The sequence below is a fragment of the Mus pahari genome, chromosome 23, assembly GCF_900095145.1.
Source record: "Mus pahari chromosome 23, PAHARI_EIJ_v1.1, whole genome shotgun sequence".
Taxonomy (NCBI): Eukaryota; Metazoa; Chordata; class Mammalia; order Rodentia; family Muridae; genus Mus; species Mus pahari.
This window is the reverse complement of record NC_034612.1, coordinates 11,995,195-12,015,084: the sequence shown is the minus strand read 5'-3', so window position 1 is coordinate 12,015,084 and position 19,890 is coordinate 11,995,195. Positions and strand designations below refer to the sequence as shown.

Below are 19,890 nucleotides of genomic sequence, written 5' to 3'. Positions count from 1 at the left end.
TCTCTCTCTCTCTGTGTGTGTGTGTGTGTGTGTTTCTGGCTGTCCTGGAACTCACTTTGTAGACCAGGCTGGCTTTGAACTCAGAGATCCGCCTGCCTCTGCCTCCTGAGTGCTGGGACTAAAGGCGTGCGCCACCCCCACCCCACCCCACCCTCCCGTGAGTGTTTTACTGTGCAGAGATGTACCCAGGCTTTCTAGGAACCTTGCATTTCCCCAGTGGTTGGATTCAGAACTTTCTGGGTGTGGTGGCTCTACACATCCTAAGTAGCAGTGGTCTGCCACCAAATATGACCACTGTCTTTCACAAAAGACTCAGGATACTCACATACTTTGAGGTCCCTGGTGTACCCGTCTGGAGCCTTAGCCAATGAAAATTGAACGGGCTGGATGTAGCCAATACGAACAAAGATGTGTGGCTAGCCATTTGTCACAGGTCAATAAAACTTTATTCACACGAGCAGGTAGTGCGAGCCATGGGTTGGCCTGGAGGCCGAGATGTCTGCCCTATAGGGGATCAAGCCATCCCTGCCATTTACCTTCTCAATGCACTTTTACGAGTGCATCTCCTCTGCTTTAAGATGGAAGCCCCGACTATCCGGGATGGTGACAGGTTCCCACCCTGGCTTCGAATCTCGTCCTCATCTCACCTGTCAGCTGTGTGACCTTGAGCGGTGACTTAGCCTCTCTGTGCCTTTCTCGCTCTCTTTCAGAGGGACTGTTAGTATTCTCCTACTACACGGAGTACGGCGGTGTTCAGCAGAGCGTGGGGCGTGCGATCATGCTTTGTAAGTGCCTCGTTCCTTCTTAGGTATTTTTAGAGGGCGTGGGAGCGGCAGCCAGAACCTGCTGGCCTGCCTGCCTGGCTGTCTTAAGGCTTTTTGGGTGTTGCAGTTATGTCTTCCCAGTCTGATGCAGGCCGCCTGCAGAGGCGACAGAGGTTGCAGCACGGAGCCCTTGTCTGACCCACAGACACGTCTGTCTGTATGTCTGTCTGTCTGTCTGTGTGGAAGAGTCAGGATGTGAACTCTTTCTCTCGCAAAAGCGGTTGGCATTTAGAACACGGGAGATTTTTAACTCAGAAACGCAGCGGCTCCTGTGCTCTGCGGATGAGGGGCTTCGCGTGTCGGGCGGGAACCACTAGGAAAGGATGAGATCTGAAAAGGGGTGTTCCGAGCTGAAGGAACTGCTAGCACAAAAGGTCAAAGGATCGGGAATCCACGAGGGTCGGGACAGCTGGGCGTGGGGGGTGGGTCAAGGTCACTGGCTATCAAGGTTACCATATCCAGGTTGCTTAGCTACCTTACCTAGGAGTGTCATGACTCCTGATGGTTCTGTTAAGAGAGACAGTTGTGGTAGAGTCAAGTGGTCCCAAGGCTGCCTGCCCAGACCCCTTCCCGCCCCCACCTTGTCTCTGCCATCCTCTAGACAAACCAAATTGCAGTTCCCGGATATATGTCTGTCATTAAAAAGAAAGACAGGATTAAAAAAAAAAAATCAATCCCCAGGCGCTCTGGTCTGGGTTGGTTGTCTGCCCAGGGTGTTTGGAGCCCAGCGGTGCTTAAGACTGTGCGAGCTGCCTCTGCCACCGCCGCCGCCGCCACCACCACCACCACCACCGCCAGTCAAACTGAACGGGAACAAGGGCTCTCTTGGAGAGTTGCTCTGCTGGATTGGCCAGTCTAGCCAGCCGCTTAGGTGTGGGGCAGAGATCTCCTCGGTGAGGCAGATGTCCCTGAAAGAACTGTCACCCACCCGGCAGCTTGTCTCAGTCCCCACTGTCTCTCGTGAGCGCCTAGGGGATTGCCTAGTGGGATGTGTTGGACTCAAGTTCTCTGTCTGCTCTGTATCAGCACTGTGACCTAGGTTGAGTCACTTCACTCTGAGCCATGGCTCCTCATCTATCAAGTGTGGATGACAGTCGGATCCCTCAGACGGAGGTAATACATACCCAAGAGCTAGGAGCCCAGCACACAGAAGCACTAGAGAGAGCTGAAATTTATAACTGCTATTGTGTTACTCCATAGATGGGAGCGTACCACTCATGGGGACACTAATAACGATAATTAGTAATTATATAAACAATGGAATAACAACATAATTAAGATAGCTTGTAAACGATGTGGTAGAGGATGCCGAGATCACGTCAATGCTAGCAGGAAGGCCGGATGCCAGGGAGCCGTGAGGCGACAGGACAGGCCGGAAGGCGGACACACACATCTGGGCCCTGATCTGGTCACCAGACGTTGAGAAAGTGACCAAGGCATCATCTGAACCTGGCTTCCTGGAAACTAAATGAGTCTTCAAGGGGGGGGGGGATCCAAAGGCCACAGGCAGTGACCACTTGCTAAAGTGGGAACAGGGTGTGCAAAGGCCCCAGCGGGCAGAGAGCACACACACACACACACACACACACACACACACACACACACCACAGAACTAGTGGAGGACAGTTTTACCAACTGTTCAACACTGGAAAAGCTTTGACAACTTTATTTTTTAACCAGTTAGCTCGCTTTCCCCACCCTACCCCCCTTTTTAATCTCATGACCACGCGTGGCGCTGCCAGGGTTCAAATCCCAGCTGTTTGCTCACAACCCATGTGTCCTTAGACAACTGCTTTCTCCTGTGAGGCAGGTGGGCATGTCGGTAGCTCGCTGCGGCTCAGGGCTGCAAGGCTGTGTCTTGTAGGACTCTGGCTTTAGCAAAGGTAATGGGAACCTAGTGTTGTCCCTGGAATTCCAGGCCCTGGCCTCCGTGGTGAGCTGCGGGGCAGCTGAGATGGGCCCAGCGTGTTTCTTATGCTGTGTACCCCATCTTCATGAGTGCTTCCTGGGCAGCAGACAAGAAAGTGAGGTCACCTGCCTAGGGCTCCCACCCCCTCGGGGCACCCTGCAAGGTGTCCGTCAAATCTCCAGGGGGCCATCACTGTCCATATGCCCTGTGGTCTGGTCTTACTTGGTCCACAAGCCCCATTCAGTTCAGCTTGCCTTCTTTACATCTGCCTAGAACCTCTCCCTCTTGCCTCCTGCCTTTCCCCATATCTGGCGTCTTCACTGATTTTTTTTGAGAGCACCCAGCCCATTTCAACCCCAGGCCCTTTGCACTTACCGTTTGACCGGTCCCTTCCAGATCTCCCTCCTTTGCTTTGCTGACCTCTGTTGTTCTTTTTTTTTTTTTAAATTTTTTTGCAGCCCCCATTTAGAGAGACCCTCATCATCTTTTCTGAAATACTCCGACTCTGCTCGCACTGATTTGATTCTTCCTTCCTTCCTTCCTTCCTTCCTTCCTTCCTTCCTTCCTTCCTTCCTTCCTTCCTTCCTTCTTCCTTTTCTGCTTCTCCTCTCAGGGAGTCGCGTCGGAGCACTTGAGCTAATAGAAACCATGCAGCCTCAGGCCACTGGTGAGCCTGGTTTATCTTTAGCTCTGTGCATCTTGCTTTAGAAACTGGTGACCCCAATTCTGAGCCTGGGCGGTGGCCCCCATCTAATTAACGTGTCTATGAATTAATTCCTGGTGGCCGCGGGCCACCCGTGATGGTTTGCCAGCCCCTGGGCAGGGAGGCTTGGGGCAAGCTCTCTGCCTCAGTTTCTTTATCTGTAGGATGGGTATTTGATCCAGCCCCTTCCTCCTGGGATGTGAGATGAAGCATAGAGGTCCTTGACCACAGCCTGGAGCCAGCTCGTTGCTCAGCACCCACACCAGTCATGTCTTGCTCCTGTCTCTCTCACTTTGGGCCTCTCTGCTTAGTTCAGAAGCGCCAAGCCTAGGTGGAGATGGCTGTTCCGACGTCAGAGGAGAGGAGGCACTAAGTTCTGGGAAGGCACGGATGTGCCCCACGGCTTCCTCTCATCCATCGGGACCAGGGTTTCCCGGCTTGGCCCACTGAGAGCCAACAGCCAGGAGATGAAGCTTCCTAGGTTTTGGGAAGTCAGAGTTCACCCTTGGGGGGAGGTCCCCATGCAGCTTTGTGGCTCTTGTGTCTCTATTCCAGCCCTTGGCACACATAGCTCTGTGAGTCGGAAGCTCCTGTCGGTTCTCATTTTTGTGCTCAGTCCGAGGCCACAGCTCCCTCAGGTGCATTATCAGGGCTGCAGCCCAGGACTTGCTGGCCTTCGTGAGCCTTTGATCCACTATGGCCAGAGGTGCCAGAGCTGAGCCTAGCCACCCATCCCTGGCAGGCCGGCTTGCACTTGCCATGTTTGCCTTGCCCCTCCCCCCTCTTTCCCTCCCTACTTCCCTCCCTCCCCTTTCTTCCTCTTCCTTCTTTTTAAAATAGGGTCTCATGTAGCCCAGGCTGTTCCCAAACTTGCTATGCAGCCAAGGATGACCTTTAACTCCCCATCTTCCTGCCTCTTTCTCCCTGGTACGGGAGGATGTGCCCACCACCCCTGTTTGTATGGAGGTGGTGGGATGCAGACCCAGGGCCTTATGGGCAAGCGCTGTACCAACTGAGCTAAGCCCACTGCCCTCTTCACACAGGCTGCCATCAGGCACCTGAAGTTTAGTGACTCTAGAGCAGCGGTTCCCAACCTGTGGGTTATGACCATTTCAAGGGGGTGACCTAAGACCAGGGCAAAAGATAGATACTTTTGTTGCGACTTGTAACAGTAGCAAAATAGCAATTATAAAGTAGCAATGAAAATAGTGTTCCGGTTGGGGAGTGGGGTGGTTACCACAACATGAGCCGTATTAAAGGGTCAAAGTGTTAAGTAGGTAGAGAACCTCTGCTCTAGAACATTCCCCTGTCTGGATGGACAGTGAGCGCTAACCACTGTCCTGCCCACCCCTCCCACCAGTGTGGGGCTGCGTGGCGCCCCAGTCCTGTGGCCTGTGTTCCACAAGATGAAATTCCGGGCCGGCCTGATAATAAGCAGCTATTGATTCCTGCTGTGGTCGTTATCAAGATTTATTTAGTCAATATGGCCTCCCCGCTCAATAAATCGTGTCGTTGATAAAGAAGGAAGGAGACAGACTTGTACGCTGTATTAAAAAAAGTTTTTCAGATTTTCTTTTAACAGCTGGCTCCATCCCCCATCCTTCCCTAGTGGAGTCTGTAGCTGCCGCGCCTGCTGGTGAACCTGACACCCGTGGGTTTGACATTATCACTTCCCTTCCGGGATCTGGTTCACTCCATCCCGCCAGCACATCACCGTCTTTGGGGGCTGACGGTGCAGCTACCCCTAGACGATAGATGAAGACTCTGAAGTCCAGTGTGGTCCACATGCCCAAGGTCATGTAGGACTCCATCCGAGAGATGAGAGACGGTCTGGCTGGGGCGTTGGCTTAGAATCTGTCTTTTGTGCAGTAACTGGCAGACTGGGTGTGAACTAGGTGTTGTGAGCAGGCAGTAGAGCCAGGTGGAAGCCAAATTGATGCTTACATTCAGGAACAGAAATGGAGGAGATGGGCGTGTTGCAATCCGATGTGGGTGGCTGACCACTCAGGGTGTCGGTGGAGGCAGCCCCCTGTGGCTGAGGCTCAAGCCGTGAGAAGAACTTGATTGGGCAAAGTGCAGGCAGAGGAGAACTCCCAGCCAAGGGTAACTTACTGCCCTGGGGTGGGTGGACCACACCACACTGCTAGTCTGAGGGGTTGAATGTGAACTGTCCTCCGAGGCTCATGTGTGTGCTTGGTCCTCAGCTGGTGGCTCTCCTGCTTGGGAGGTTGGAGAACCTCTGTGAGTCCAGGCCCTCTGGGAGAGGAGGGTCACTGAGGGCTGTGGGCTTTGAGGGTTAGGAGTCTGGCTCCAGTGTCTGTCCACCTTTCCCCTGAGACGTGAGGAAGTCAAGTTCCCTGTAACGGTGAGGTCATCTGCCACTGCGCATTCCCCACTATTACGGACCAAGTTCCGTCATCCAGATTAGCCCTTCATCCTTCAAGCTGCCCATCAGGTATTTGGTTACAGTGAGGAAACAGCAGCACAAGGGTGGATTTGTGGTGGAGGCTAGCCCCATTTTTCTGTCCTCCAAGAAAGGCGAGAAGTGGCTGCCCCTTCTGCTTAACCGCTTTCTGGAATGGAATGTAATCTCTTCATACCGTTTCTGTCCCCATCTCTTCTGCCCACTCTGTAGCTACTTCTAGCTCCACCTCCTCACAAGGTCCCCCGCCCCAACCCCCACATGTCCTTGAGGTCCCCACGTCCCCTCTTTCTCTCCCACCTCTTGATGTCACTTCCTGTTTATATTTCAGGCCCATCACTCTCTGGTGGCCTCTACGTTGTGGATCCCTCTCAGTGTCTCTTCTCTTTGTCCCCTGGGTGACTTGTCATATCCACCCCTCTTCCCGGTGGACTCTCTGTTCTCCACCTCCCAACTTGGCAGCTTTCGTTACACAGTTTTCAAAATCTATTTATCAACACCTTAAAAATGTCTTCGCCATCGCCGTCGTCGTCATCTTTCTCTTCCTCCTCCTCCTTTTCTTCTTCTTCTTCTTCTTCTTCTTCTTCTTCTTCTTCTTCTTCTTCTTCTTCTTCTTCTTCTTCTTCTTCTTCTTCTTCTTCTTCTTCTTCTTCTTCTTCTTCTTCTTCTTCTTCTTCTAACATTTATTTACTTAATTTTATCTGTATGTTTTACCCGCATGCATGTATATGTACTTTTCTGGTGCCCGTGGAGGCCAGAAGAGGGTGTTGGATCCTTTGGAACTGGATTCTCATGGTTGTGAGCGTCACCCTTTTAAAACACCATGTACAACCTTCCGTGCATGCTGGGATCCAAACCAAGGACCTCTGCAAGAGCGGCCAGTGGTCTTCACCACTGAGCCACCTCCCCAGCCCCTATGGAGACTTTCTGACCATGTGTGGTAAAGGCGTCTATAGCTCCAGATGACCAGAATTGAGTTTTCCATGGGGGACCCCTCAGATCCACAAGACAGGAACTGTCGGCTCCTTGTCCCCGCCCTCTCTCCTTCTGTCAATCATACAGTCAAGGGGGTTCGCTTCCCACTAGCCATGAATCCAATTCTCTCTTCCCTTCTCCACCATTGGCAACTGGCCTGAGTTCTGGTCATCTCCCCTGGACTTTGCTTGCCCAGTTTGTTTTCTGGACTGCCTTTGCCTTCCCTAGCAATACTCACACAATGGGGGCACTTCTAGATCTGGTAAGAACCAGCCCCAAAGGGCTCTCCCAGCTTTCGAGGTCAAGTCCTGAGGAGTGACTGACTGTTCAGCCTCCATGCGCCACTTTCTGCCCTCAGGGTTTGTAGCGTTGTTGAAGTTGCGCCTCCTGCATCCACGGCTCCAGCTATTGTTGTTTGGTTGTCTGTTTCTCATTTTTGCTTGGTTGTTCGTTTATGAGGTGCCTGTAAGTTTATAATGATTGTGGCTTCCTAGTGACATCTCTGCAGACCCTACTTAATACCTCTTTGCGGCGCTTTCTACTTTCTCTCTGTTTGTTTCTTTGACTCTAAAATTTCTACTGTAGATCGTGTGCAGTTTTTAATCCGGTCTGAAATCCTTTGCCTTTTGATTGGGTTGTTTAACCCACTCATATTTCGTGTGTTGCAGATGTGCCGGAGCTTGCATTTGCCGTTTTTCCTTTTTGCTTTCTGTGTGTCCCGTGTCTGCTCTGTTCCTCCTGTCTTGTACTGTTTCCTTGAGAATTTCCTAATGTAGCATTTTAGTTTAATGAGTTGTTTTAATTGTTTGGTTGTCTTAGTGGTTACATGCGGTTTGGTTTGCTATGTTCATTTTAGTTCATCAGATTCTGGCTCAGGTTTACCGCTGTTGGATTCCTTCATGCCCCGGTTCCTGCACAGGTAAGTTCTCTCACACTGAGCCCACTCCTGAGCCTCTCTCCTTTGCCCCATACTCAGCCACATTCCCTGTTCTTTCCACACTCTAGCCACAGGCCTCTGGCAGATCCCCTTGCCTCACATTCCTGGCATATTGGCACACCTCCTGTACTGCGACACACTTTTCTTTCTCCCACTCTCACCCCTTACCTCGTTCACCCCTTCTTTCCTTCTAGTGCTTGCAAAAATGGTTCACCAGGGACCTGTCCCATGAGTGTCTTGTCCCTGTTTACTTCCTGTCCACAGTGCGGCAAAGCCCTTCCACCACATGTTCCCATGACCGGGGTGCTCTGTTAGGCACGTGGGGCCAACAGAACCCTCTGAAACCACGAGTCGAAACAATCCTCCCCGCCCTTCGGTAGCTTGGTGACGTTGGTCACAGTGATGAAAAAAATAACCAAAATGGTGGGCCGCTGTTTAAGCCCACCTCCCCCTCCTGTCTCCTTCAAGAGTGGATTTCTCTTGTATTTCATGTGGCTCTGAGGTCACACACCCTAGGGATCCACTGTGGCAGTTCTGTGACTATGTGTAGGTGATTTTGTTCTTTTGGTTTTTTTGTTTTTGGTCAGTGTGGCCTGTCTGGAAAATGGGCAGGATTTACATCACCACAGATGGAAGAGGTGTAGAAAAAATTTGGTTTTTGAAAATGTTTATAAATATGTATTTTAAATTACATTTGTGTGTGTGTGTGTGTGTGTGTGTGTGTGTGCACATGTGTGCACGTGTGCCACAGTATAAATGCAAAAGACAACTGGCAAGGGATCAGCTCTCATATTCTTCCATGTGTGCCCTGGGAATTGAACTCAGGTCATGAGGCTTGGTAGCAAGCACCTTTACCCCTCCAAGCCCTCTTGCCAGCTCCCATATATTAGCTTTTATTTTGTTTATTTGGATTTAATGAGCGGTTGGTTAAACACTCAGTGCTTCCTAAATGCCCCCACTCAAATGATTTTAGTCCCACAGCAGTGCTACGACATAGACATTGTTAATCTCCCCCATTTTCAGAAGAGGCCCCCTGTTTCAGAAAGGTCAAGGAGCTTGCCTTAAGCCACACAGCAGAGACTGGCAGTCTGAGCGCAGAGTCTGTACACGTAGGCTTGCTTACCTGTTATTGCAGAAACTGGAAAGTGGCTACTGTTTATCTAGTTGCCTCTTTCCTCCACACAAGCTGGTGTGTGTGGTGTCTTACACAAGAGTGTGCAGCCCACTGGAAGCAGGCAGGGGAGCCAGGGCAAGCATCTCTACCAGTGGGCACCACCCGAGCCTCCGACTTGGGAGGCTCTGGTCCCTAGAGCAGGAGTCAGGGGATATCCGTGTCCTTTTCCTGTCCCGTTACCAGTTGAGGCCACTGGACCCTGATCCCTCAGGCCAGCAGTCTGGAGCCTCTCCAAGCCAGCCTGGCCCTCAGAGGAAGTCCTCCGCAGCCTCCATGAGCGAGGGAGTTGGTCCCACGGCTTGTGCCCTACTTTGAGAACTCAGCTCTGGAAAAGAATCCTTTGGAGCAGGAGCGGGAGCCAGGCAGGGCTCTGCAGAGGTGCCTGCAGTGTGGGGCCTCCGAGTTCTGGGAGGAATAGGGGTCAGCTGCCTTGCTGCCAAGGGGCAGAGTCCTAAGGGAGGCAGCCACCCTTCCCTCTGTCCCAGATGCCCCCTCACACCCTGGCCAGGTGGTGCCATGGGTGGATGGGCCAGCCTCAGTCCTGCAGGGAAGTGGCCTTAGCTGAGGCCACTCCCTCTCTGGGGGACCTCAGTGTGTGGACCGGAGACTCAGCCTGCAGGCAGCCCAGTGTGTGTATGTGTGTGTCTCGGCTTTGTCTTCTGCCCATTGTTTTCAGGGTCCTTGGATAGACCCTGCAGTGTGTCTTCTTGTGCTTCCTGGGGCACAGGGGTGGCAAATATTGCTTTCTTTGGGAATCGTGCTTTTTCAAGGTGGTCAGTGAAGCGAGGGAAGAGTGGGATGAGGCAGATCTTGCATCTCTGAAGATGTATCAGTCAGCTATCGCTGTGTAACAAGATGCCCAAGAATGACTGTAGACGCTTGGGGTCTGTCAGTCTTGGATGAGGGGAAAATTCAGTTGAAGTGGCCATCACCAGTCCGTGACAGCTGGGTGTCACCTGGATGTGACAGGATGCCTTATGTTCTGGCTGATGCCGGATGCCGGCTGAGCCTCAGTGGTCCGCAGTATTACAATGTAGCCTGCCCTGTTGCTTTCTTCTCACGGAGCAGTGGCTGGGTTTCCAGAAAACGAGGTGGAAATTCAGCTTTCATTATCTAGGCTTGGACAATGGTGTCACTTCTTCAGGTTTGCCTCAAGCAGTAGTTGAAAATGAAAGGTCTAGAGTTAGCTCCTCAGTGGGAAGAGTGTCAGTCATGTTCCATGAAGACCTGGGGAAGGGAGAGCCGTGGTGGCTGGCATCTTGAAGAAAGATCTTTTCTACAGGAAGGCTGGTGCTGATTCATACGGATCAGGTCCAAGTGTGACAGAAAGTGGCCGAGGGAGACAGGAGGTGAGCTAGGTTGTGTGGAATGGCTGGAAGTAACAGGAAGTGGCCAGGTAGGAAGCAGGACGGGAGAGCCCATGAGGGGGAGGGAATGTGATGAGAAATGGCCGAATAGGAAGTGTGACAGAGATTGTGTGAGGGGAACGAGTGTGACAGGAGGGTGTGTGAGGAAAATGATTGTGACAGGGATTGTGTGAGGGGAGTGTGACAGAAGTATGTGAGGGGAATGGGTGTGACAGGGATTGTGTGAGGGGAATGGGTGTGGCAGGGATTGTGTGAGGGGAATGGGTGTGACAGGGATTGTGTGAGGGGAATGGGTGTGACAGGGGTTGAGTGAGGGGAATGAGTGTGACAGGGATTGTGTGAGGGGGATGGGTGTGACAGGATTGTGTGAGTGTAACAGGTAAGGGTGAAGTGAAAGTCACAGGAAGTGGCCAAGAGGTCAGTTTGGCTTTGCCCAAGTCTGCCATGATGACACTAATGACGTAACGGAGATGCTGAGGGCACCATCACTTCACTCTGAACTGACCCCATGCGTGCCTTGGTGTGACTGACCAGTTCTCATGTGGGGAGCCAGGCCTCATCCAGCTGCCCAGAACCCCTGCCTTGGCCGTCTCCCGCTGCCTCTTCTCTCTGTTCCTGTGGGTCTTGGTACCCCCCACTCCCACAGCAGCCCCCCTTCTTCTCGAAAAGCTCTACTCCCACCTCAGCAGCCTGGAAACCCTCCAACTACCACACTTCTCTTCAAATAAAAGCAGCTAATTAACATTATTCTTTAATTATTGCCTTTATCAACAAGGGGTCTGATTGCTCCAGCAGGGTAGTCGCTTCCCCTTAAACTACTCAAGCGAACGCTTCAGTTCCTGGTGCTTTTGAAATGAATTTGATGTCATCTGCCCAGAGTCACTTAATGGGGACGCCTGGGTAATGACTGAACGCACTAACTCCGTTAGCAGCCCTGGAAGCATGTAATTTGGCCCCTCAGGCAACCGCACTTTGAAAATCTCTGGATAGTTTTGAACTCTCTGTTCTTAATTAAATATGCAATTTTTCACGGTAACCAGGTTAATTCTTTTGTGTTGTGTTGTAATACTGTTAGGAATTTTCATAGTTCTTATTAAACATTATTCAGGCATTGTGAATTCCATAATTAAAAAAAAAAGAAAAGAACAAAGCTTGATCCCCTCCTTTCTTTTTTTTTTCCCTGGCTAATTTATCAAATGAATTTTGCAAATTTTTCTTTCTGTCCCCAGACAGTGTGGCAAGTGTTTTAAAGGGGAAGGATTTAATTGCCCTGTAGGGAATGGCTGGTTATGAAGGATTTGGCTGTTTGATTAGTAAACCCAGTTGGGACCAGTCTAATACTCCATGATCTTAAAAATTGTCTGATTGTACCCTCTCGGAGGAGCCTCGCTGCTCGCTCCCGCCCGGCCGCCCCTCACAAGTTTGATTATGAAGCGGTAGGGAAGAGGGGGGAACAGGCGTGTTGACTTTACTTTAAATTGAGAATCTTGGGAGCTTTTTGGCCCCCATCCCCCCCCCTACTGGAGAGGGAACAGGAGAGACAAAGACAGAGACACAGAAACACACAAATGAGGATGGGGGGTGTATGTGGGACACACAGACAGACAGACAGATAGGCAGGCAGAGACAGCAGTAGATGGACACACAGACACCAAGACGGAATGATTCTCAGATCTCAGGTTCCGTGAAAGTTGGAGGGTGGGGTCCGTACCCTTGGAGATGATGACGCCCCCCCCTTACCTCCCCCTCCTGCTAGCTAGCTGGGGAGGCAGCACCTAACTGAGGATGCTCTGCTCTGCAGGGAGGAGAGGGAAGACCCACTTCCATTCTGGGACTGGGACCTATTCCCAAAATGTGCAGCCTGCCCTACTCTGAGCATTGCTGTTGGCAAACGGGACAGAAGCCCTAACTATCTGTAAGTGGGCCAGGCCTCCCGGAGTGGAGGGGCAAGGGATGTGGCAGGGAAAGCCAGGCCCTTGGCATGCTGAGCCATGGGACCTTTGGTTTCCAGAGAGGCCACCTGCTTTTGCCTCAGTCTTCCCCATCTGTGGAATGGGGATGATGACTCCTAGACCTTTCTTGCTCTCCTGCCCCTCCCAAATCTGTGTTCACACAAGCATACTTGTGTCCAAGCCCATGAGCGCACACGTATGCACACAGGTGTACGTGTACACACAGAGAACCCCAGGACACCGGCACAGGGCTGCCTGCAGCGCCTCTGCCCTGGTCGGTCTATTTTTATCCCGGTTCCAGTCATCAGGGACAAAGAGAAGCGGAGGAAGATTTCTGGGATTTGGGGCAAGGAGGGGGAGGTACAGGCCATGGGAGGATTTGGGGGAAATCGTACAGCTTCACAGGAATGAAGGGACATTCATACAGGGAGTCGGATACAGGGAGGAGGCGCGATGCAGAAGCGAGGCTCGGAGGGCTGCTCTCTATGGTCCGGGCCACTTCCGGTTCCCACCGTGTTCCGTGAGACCATCCATTCTGGTCCGGTCTTTCACTGAGCAACTGCGGCTGTTGTTGGTTTTGTGTACATCGCACTGGTTAGAGCAGGTTTTCCTAGCTAGGGCCCCGGTGGCCCTCATCCGCTGTCCCCCCACCCCCACCCCACCCCAGCCCAGGGCTCAGGCGTCTTTGCCTTGGTCTGTTAGGAGGGCTGGAGGCTCTGGTGGTCCAAAGCCTGGTGGTAGAGGCAGGTGTGACCCACTCTGGGCCCGTTTGCATCAGATTGGGGACAGTGGAGTGAATTTGATACAGAACCTGCATACAGTAGGCGCTCTGTAAGTGCTAGAAGCATGGTACCCAGGCTGTTTGATCCTCCCACGTCCCCCAGGGTGCAGTGGGCACTCACCTGCTTCAGGAACGTTGAGCTGCTTGTCTGCCTAAGCTGGTATGTGTGTTTCTTTGGGGGGCTCTTGTGTGTAATGCATACATATATGTGCACACACACAACTACATCAGAGGAGTGTTCATATAAGGCCATTCCAGTGGACAGTCTCTCTTACCTTTCTGTGATTAAAGATTTATCTTGGGCTGGAGAACACAGCATACGGCAGTAGATAAAGTGATGTCAGACATGAAAGATATGAGAGGCTGCATGCCTGGCTCAGCCTGGAGGAAGCCGAGTGGGAGGGGCTAGGTGGCGATGACATCATTCCTTCACCTGGGGAGGGGCCAGCAAGCTTTGCTCTGCATCTCCTCACTGCAAGGCGGCCAGCCATATACCAGGGACGCCTCCAGGGATCAAAGTAGACTCCCTCTCTGCCCTCATGGAGCTGCCGGGTCTCCATGCTGTTTAGAAATAAAATCTTTGAAGAGACAATGGCTGTGAATCACACATTTGAAATTGCATCCCATGCTGAGAGGGCTTGGGTGCCGGGTGAGCTAGGAAGAGTTTAAACTGGAATCAGATTTAGTCTTGGTGTCAGGGAAGAACTCCAGGAGTGACAGGGGACGTAGTAGGCCAGGGAATCGGCATGTGCAAAGGTCCTGGGGTGAGGAGACATGCCTATAGTGGTAGGGAGGGCAAGGAAGCTTGGAATGGCTGGGTCCCCACTTGGAGGCCCCCCAAACAGCCCAATATGGCTGGAAGGATGGACAGTCTCTGGCTCTGATAAGACTGATTTCCAGTTCTGTTGAAGTCTGTATCAAGGACAGAAGGGGACAGCATTAAGGGGACAGCATTAGTTGCAGAAGTTAGAAGAATGGATAAGAGATAGGGCTCAGAGCCTGGGGTGGGAGGAGTGGCCAGTCAAGGACGCCAAGCCTCCACACTACAGTTCATCTGGAAAGTTGAAGGATGAAGGGGACCAACTCAGGGAACAGGCATGAGGTACCTTCCCTGCCCAGGCAGATGGAGAGGGGCGGGGTGGCTTCTCCACAGTCAACTGTATACTTTCTCTTTCTTCCTGCCCTTTATTATTTACTTAGGGGTTTGTAATAACGGGAAAGATTTAAAAAAAAAAATCCACCATTGCTTGAGGCATCTGACCCACGGGACCAAACATTTATATAGATGTGCATGTATGAAGTGTGTTCCCGCTTCAGGGCCGGCCAGAATAGGATGTCCTACACTACTGGGGCTGGGGTACCACCATCTCTTGGGGTAAAACTGACATAGTGACAGTGTCTTAGTTAGGGTTTTACTGCTGTGAACAGACACCATGACCAAGGCAGCTCTTAAAAAGGACTTTTAATTGGGGCTGGCTCACAGGTTCAGAGTTTCAATCCATTATCATCAAGGTGGGAACATAGCCGGGTCCAGGTAGACATGATGTGGGAGGAGCTGAGAGTTTTCTGTTTTGTCTGAAAAACAAACAGGAGAAGACTGGCTCTCACATGGCTAGGAGGTGGGTCTCAAAGCCCACCCCCACAGTGACACACTTCCTCCAACAAGGCCACACCTCCTTCAACAAGACCACACCTCCTAATAGTGCTACTCCCTGGGCCAAGTGTATACAGACCACCACAGGCAGCCATTTACAAGATGGCGGTCTACCTCTGGTCTGCCCTGAGGTCCAGCTCTTTGCGCATGGTCACTGTGCCGGCTGCTAACTGGCTAGAGAGATTCCCTGATCATTAGCTGGGGTTGGGTGATCTGGGGTACTTGGTGGGGGCCCCTGCATATGAGCATCACGGTCGCCCTGGAATACTGATTCATGGTGGCATCATGTTTGAGCTGCAGACCCGTGGCTGGCATCTAACGGCTCCCTCTGAACCCTCCTGGCTGTTGAGCACGTACTGCCCATTTTTAAGAGTTGGATGAATGTGTGTTTATGTCAGGATGTGTTCGGTACCGGCCACATTGGCATCGGGGAGGCTCCAGGCAAGATGCTCAGGGATAGGGGAACACACATCTTTCCAGAAGTGGCCGGCTCAGTCCTGATGGCGTTGGAGACAGGCTTCTAACATGCAGGCTGGAGTTAGGAAGGGGCCTGCCTCCAAAAGTTAAGACAGAGGGCCCAGGGAGATGGCTCGGCAGGACAAGCATTTGCCACACGAGCACTTGGGATCAGTGTTGCGGTCCCAAGTACTCATACAACAACCAAAACATCCTGTGATCCCGGCTCCGGAGGTGTACAGGCTTAGTGAGAAACCCTTTGCTTTAAAAAAAAAAAATGGGGCAGAGAGATAACTCAGTGGTTAAGAACCCAGGCTGACCTTTCAGAGGTCCTGAGTTGAATTCCCAGCATGCACACCCACATGGGAGCTCACAACTGTCTGTAGCTCCTGTTCCAGGGAATCTGACACTGTCTGTCTGTCTGTCTGTCTGTCTGTCTGTCTGTCTGTCTGTCTCTCCTCTCTCTCTCTTTCTCTCTCTCTGTCTCTCCTCTCTCTCTGTCGCTGTCTGTCTGTCTGTCTGTCTGTCTGTCTGTCTGTCTCTCTCTCTCTCTCACACACACACACACACACACACACACACACACACACACGGTGGGTGCCTGGTGGTGGTGACACACACCTTTCATTCCTGTACTTGAGAGGCAGAGGCAGGCAGATCTCTATGAGTCTGAGGCCAGCCTGGTCTACAGAGTGAGTTCCAGGACAGCCAAGGCTACACAAAGAAACCCTGTCTCGAAAAACCAATTAAGTAAATAGATAAACAAATAGCTGGAGAGAGTGGTTAAGGAAGAAAACTGTCATTAACCCCCTCCCAGCCCCATTCTCACACACATAAATGTGTATACACATATGTCACACACATAAATCAATAAAATAGAGGCAAGAAGAGCCTGGGAGCACCAGGCTCTTCTTGTCACATGGTTGGTTCTGACAGTGGCTGGTCATTAGATCGTTCATTGTCATACTCCATGCTTCCTTGGCCGCATGTCTGTCCCCTGTGAGGTAGGACAGCCGAGGGACTTCTCACAGGGTCTCTGTGGCATAAACAATCACACACCATCTCTTCACCCTGACAGGCCTTGGATTTTTTTTTTTTCAGATTTATTTATTTATTATATGTAAGTACACCGTAGCTGTTTTCAGACACACCAGAAGAGGGCATCTGCTCTCGTTACAGATGGTTGTGAGCCACCATGTGGTTGCTGGTGTTTGAACTTAGGACCTTTGGGAGAGCAGTCAGTGCTCTTAACCACTGAGCCATCTCTCCAGCCCCTTGGATTATATGTGTGTGTGTGTGTGTGTGTGTGTGTGTGTGTGTATGTGTATATGAAGTTGAGCAGGTAGAGAGACCCATCTCTGTGCCAGAGAATTAAAGATTTCTCAATTTTATGGTATTTGTATGAGTGTTTTACACATATGTGCATGTGTACCATATGTGTGCCTGGTGCCCTCAGAGGCCCGAAGGAACGTCAGATTCCCTAAAACTGGAGTTCCAGACAGTTGTGACCCACCACCTGGGTCCTCTGCAAGCACAATGCTCTGAACTACTGAGCCACCTCTCCAGTCTGAGTCTTACATTGCCATCATATGGGAGGGAGGGTCTGGAACAGGGGGAAGCGCTGGGCTCAGTGCCAGACACACAGTAGGTGTGCAATAATGGTCACTGCTTTTGCCGTTAAGATCGTCAAGAACGGACCTGCCACGCAGAGATTCGGCTCCAGGGTTGCTTCTGGAACGTTATGGATTACATAAGTGGGTCTCAGACTGGTTAGAAGTAACACGCCAGCTATCCTGCATATCAAATATTTACATTACAATGCACAACAGTAGCAAGATGGGCGTTACAAAGTAGAAATGACATGGTTATGGTGGAGGGGGGACAGCACAACAGGAGGAACTGTATTAAAGAGTCACAGCATTAGGAGAGTTGAGAACCACTCATTTAGCTGGCAAACACCCCACCCATCTTCAGGCTCATGTGTCCCAACACTTGGTCTCCAAATGTCCAACTGGCTGTTCTAGGTCATTGTGAAACCTTTAAGAGGCGGAGCCTTCAAGGACGGAGTGGGTTGCTGCAGGGTGGGGTTGGCGGTTGGTTAACTTTTTCCCACCTCCTGCTCAGTTCACTTACTATTCCACCCAGATGCCGCCATGACGACCTACATCCCCCTCCGACTGTGAGCCAGAGTCTGTTTTCCTCCCCTAACTTGCTTTTGTTGTAGCAATGAGAAAAGTAACCAATGCAGAGTCTGTGGGTAATAAGCCTGTTCTCAGAGGCTGCCTGGTCTGCTCCTGCTTTTATGGTGGGTTGTAACTTTAGACCAAAAGTTCACCTTAGGAAGGACCGTTTCCTGCTGAATTCTATAGTCTGGGTGGACCCACATACCAGAAGTCAACCGAGTGAATATTTTCGGTTTTGTTACCCTAATACCATCTTGCACAATGGCTTACTTGACTCTGCTCTGTGGGAAAGAGTGTGTAAATAAATACTGGGCGAGCCAGAGATGGGGTGGGGTAGGGTGAGGGATTTGGTCTGGGAGAGAAAGCCCAAAGATCAGAGGTCATTCACCCTGGTGGTATTTGCTTTTACTAAATGTCCAGTGGTATTAGCAGGTAAGAAAAATGTTTTTCATTAATTTCCTGGACAAGGTTTTTTTATTTGTTGTTGTTGTTTCTTTCGAGACAAGGTCTCTCTGTGTAGCCCTGGTGTGGAACTGGCTTTAAAGACCAGGTTGGCCTCAAACTCAGAGACCCACCTGCCTCTACCTCCCAAGTGCTGGGGTTAAAGGTGTACGCCTTTTAACTGCCCCGGCTTGGCTCAAAGTTCTTGGGACCCGCAGTGTCTATGCTGTCTGGGAATCAGTTTGTTCAGTGCCTTTAAAAAAACCTATTGAGTCAGCATCCCTGGGGCGAGACTTGCAGTCTTGAGCCTAACAGGACACCCAGATGATTCCACTGCACCTTGTAGAGTTCCAAACCACGTGAGTGGAGAGCCGGGCTCCACATGAGTGTGCACTCACAGTTCCTATGTATGACCTTTCCATCCCAGTAGAGAAGTCTCTTGCCTCCCTAGGGAACTTGATTCCCCCCAAAAAGGGTTTTCCCTCCTAGTCGTGGGGTCAGCACGTGGGTTAAGAGCAGCAGTCCAGAGTCTGCGGGTGTCAGGTTCCGCTCCAGCTCTGACTCTAAACAAGCTGTGTGTTCTCTGTATGACTCTGTGCCTCTCTGAGCCTCAGCTTGTCCTCCTGTGGGATGGGATGGGATGGGATGGGGTGGCGGGGTTGCCCACACACTACCGAGCTCTCGGTGTATGGTCCTCTTTGTGACTGGCTTGGCCTTGTGAGGTAGCTTCCATGATCATGGACTTGGGGATCTCTACCTGGTGAGGTGGGCAGATCCTTGTGCACATTGGGACCAGCAAGTGGGCAGGGGCCATGGAGTGGCAGAGATGCCTTGCCTGTCCCCATGCCACCCCCCACTCCTGGAGTGACCATCACACATCCTATGTCTCCATCAGTTCTGTGACAACTGAAGGAGATAGGGGAGCCATCATTCCCACACCTATTATGTGCTCACAGTGATTGGCTTAAGGAGAAGTCATGTGACCCAAACCAGACCAATCAGAGACTTTCCTGGTAGTTTTTAGTTGGCTCAGGGAGGGGAGGTTTTCTCTCTTGTTGAGTTCCTGAAGGGATAGAAATTTAGAACTAACACCTTATTTTTGCGAGGACACACTGAAAGTCACCTGCATGGAGTGACCGAGAGAGTCAGGTTTGAGTGTCTCCTGAGGCCATTGTCTTTGTCTCCATATCATGGCTACAGGAGTATACCTGGGTCCTTTAATGCATTTAAGCTTCTTCATATTAAATTGATATTGTCTATAATCAAACACAGACACAAACACACTTACACACACACACACACACTAATCTCCCATGGAAGTTTCTGGAAACTCTTGGTCATTCCATGTTGTATGATCATAATTTCTGTAAGGGTAAAGCAGAAAAAATATATATATATGGCTGCTGTCTGTCCTGGTGCACTATATTGTTCAGAGGTCTTCACCGTGATGGTAGGGACATGGGGGGGGGGATAGATCATATCTCAGTGTCCTGGTCTCCAGACTCCCCTTCCCATGGGAGTGGCTGTGCAGTGACTCTCAGTCTCTGTGTCCAGGTCCCTGACAGCTTTTGGCACAGGGTGAAGGTTTCTATCCTCATGGCTGTGGGGGCTCTCCGGGACTGCTCCCCCCTATTCCTCTAGCATAGAAGGTGTGGCTCTCTGGGTGTAAAAGTGGCGTGAAGACACTTCATTCCTAGCATCTTCCTTCTCACCCACTGCCAGTCAGTGTGCTCTCCCCTCGTGACCTTACGAAGATTGTCATGATCAAGGTCATTTCTTAGGCTTTGTTTTCCTGGATGCTGCCATGTCAGATTCTGCCAGGATGGCTCCTCATTTCTCCTCATCTTCTGTTCCCCTCTCTTGTGGGTTTATGCCAGGTTTGGCCACTTCAAACTGAAGCAACTCGGAGGGCCCAGGAAAAACCATTCCCGTGTACGGAGTGACAGGGGGACAAAAGCCAGCAAAGGTGCTGTCCTTTGAAGGTGCTTGTCAGCAAGCTTGGTGGTGAGAAGTGCCAGGTGTCACCCTGTGTGACTGGATATGCTGTGAGCTCGCTCCTTCTCTCTCTCTCTCTCTCTCTCTCTCTCTCTCTCTCTCTCTCTCTCTCTCTCT

The 19,890-nt window shown here is 51.2% G+C and overlaps 1 protein-coding gene across 2 annotated transcripts in view; it reads left to right on the top strand.

Annotated features, from left to right (window-relative positions):
* Nucleotides 1-19,890, top strand: part of Cux2 (cut like homeobox 2) — a 194,098-nt gene that overhangs the window by 6,337 nt on the left and 167,871 nt on the right. For both annotated transcript variants that reach the window (XM_029533666.1, XM_029533668.1), the window contains exon 2: nucleotides 711-785. The gene's annotated coding sequence lies outside the window, so the exon portion shown is untranslated. The remainder of the gene's footprint in view (nucleotides 1-710; nucleotides 786-19,890) is intronic.